Below are 2,500 nucleotides of genomic sequence, written 5' to 3'. Positions count from 1 at the left end.
CTCCATGTACCGTGGCATGACCGTGGCCAAGTAATAAAGATCAAATTCCATGCCTATGCCAAGTTGGACCAAGGCCCCGTCTCGTTTTGCTATAAGCAAGGGCGTGGCAAGGCACGCGGGGGGCCAAAAAATCAAAGTGCTCCGAAATGCACACGGGGGTGTCAAGCAACCTCCATGTACCGTGGCATGACCGTGGCCAAGTAATAAAGATCAAATTCCATGCCTATGCCAAGTTGGACCAAGGCCCCATCTCGTTTTGCTATAAGCAAGGGCGTGGCAAGGCACGCGGGGGGCCAAAAAATCAAAGTGCTCCAAAATGCACACGGGGGTGTCAAGCAACCTCCATGTACCGTGGCATGACCGTGGCCAAGTAATAAAGATCAAATTCCATGCCTATGCCAAGTTGGACCAAGGCCCCGTCTCGTTTTGCTATAAGCAAGGGCGTGGCAAGGCACGCGGGGGGCCAAAAAATCAAAGTGCTCCGAAAATGCACACGGGGGTGTCAAGCAACCTCCATGTACCGTGGCATGACCGTGGCCAAGTAATAAAGATCAAATTCCATGCCTATGCCAAGTTGGACCAAGGCCCCGTCTCGTTTTGCTATAAGCAAGGGCGTGGCAAGGCACGCGGGGGGCCAAAAAATCAAAGTGCTCCGAAATGCACACGGGGGTGTCAAGCAACCTCCATGTACCGTGGCATGACCGTGGCCAAGTAATAAAGATCAAATTCCATGCCTATGCCAAGTTGGACCAAGGCCCCGTCTCGTTTTGCTATAAGCAAGGGCGTGGCAAGGCACGCGGGGGGCCAAAAAATCAAAGTGCTCCGAAATGCACACGGGGGTGTCAAGCAACCTCCATGTACCGTGGCATGACCGTGGCCAAGTAATAAAGATCAAATTCCATGCCTATGCCAAGTTGGACCAAGGCCCCGTCTCGTTTTGCTATAAGCAAGGGCGTGGCAAGGCACGCGGGGGGCCAAAAAATCAAAGTGCTCCGAAATGCACACGGGGGTGTCAAGCAACCTCCATGTACCGTGGCATGACCGTGGCCAAGTAATAAAGATCAAATTCCATGCCTATGCCAAGTTGGACCAAGGCCCCGTCTCGTTTTGCTATAAGCAAGGGCGTGGCAAGGCACGCGGGGGGCCAAAAAATCAAAGTGCTCCGAAAATATTTTTCCACTTTCCAGTCCACTTATACATATTATGTGCAGTGTGCACACAAGACACCTTCCCAAAATTCGACTTATATGAGGCGTTTTACGTCAAATCCGCCTATTTTCGGCGTTTCGGCCGAAAAATCAAAATAAATCGAAACTTCCTCGGAATGCTTAGCGACTTTCCAGTCCACTTATACATATTGTGTGCAGTGTGCACACAAGACACCTTCCCAAAATTCGACTTATATGAGGCGTTTTACGTCAAATCCGCCTATTTTCGGCGTTTCGGCCGAAAAATCAAAATAAATCGAAACTTCCTCGGAATGCTTAGCCACTTTCCAGTCCACTTATACATATTGTGTGGAGTGTGCACACAAGACACCGTCTCAAAATTCGACTTCTAGGCGGCGTTTTACGTCAAATCCGCCTTTTTTCGAGTTTTCGGCCAAAAAATCAAACTCAATCGAAACTTCGTCGGATCGCTTAGCCACTTTCCAGTCCACTTATACTTATTGTGTGGGGTGTGCACAAAAAAAACGAAGTCAAAATTCGACTTCTAGGTTGTTTTTTACGTGGTATCCGCCCTTTGCGAAGTTTCGGCCGAAAAATTCGTAATTAATTCATCCGACATCGGAATATTACGATTCTTTCGTGGTTTTGCTTGTTTTAATGTCCCTAACAACCATAAAAAAATTCAAAAAAAAATTCGTCTTCTAGGTCCACTTTTAAGCACTTTTAAAAACTTATGGATACAGGGAAAAAAGTGCACTTTTTCTACAAAACTGAAAATGGCCTTCCAGTCATATATAGGGGGAGGGTGGGTGTGGGGGTAGGCTCGGCAGGCACGGGGCGCGCCTATGGGCACAGCAGGCAAGCAAAAACTACGTCTTAACGTGTTTTCCCCTGCAATTTCGTTGCTCTTTTCATCATTTCAATCAAATTCATGGACATTCTTGATGGAATTCGATCAAAAAATTGAAATTTGGATGAATTTGTGAGGAAATTGGTGATGATCATGCTGTTCTTGGCTTGGGCAGGCCTTGGCTGGCATTGGGCATGGTAAGCACGTATTTGTGCATAACTCCCACCCTCGTGGGTGGGATTGCCTGGCTTTTGCTTGGCAATAAGGTTGTTGCTGTCCCGACTCGGTGACCCTCTCGTGGGAATGCATGGGCTTGCCGTGCTTTTGCTTGTGGCAAGAAAATTGTGCCAATGTTGCTACTCGGTAAACTGTTCTTGGTGATGATCATGCTGTTCTTGGCTTGGGCAGGCCTTGGCTTGCATTGGGCATGGATAGCATGGTAAGCACGTATTTGTGCATAGCTCCCACCCTCGTGGGTGGG

The sequence above is a fragment of the Trifolium pratense genome, unplaced genomic scaffold (genome assembly GCF_020283565.1).
Source record: "Trifolium pratense cultivar HEN17-A07 unplaced genomic scaffold, ARS_RC_1.1 scaffold_94, whole genome shotgun sequence".
Classification (NCBI taxonomy): domain Eukaryota; kingdom Viridiplantae; phylum Streptophyta; class Magnoliopsida; order Fabales; family Fabaceae; genus Trifolium; species Trifolium pratense.
Note: the sequence above shows the minus strand (reverse complement) of the source record.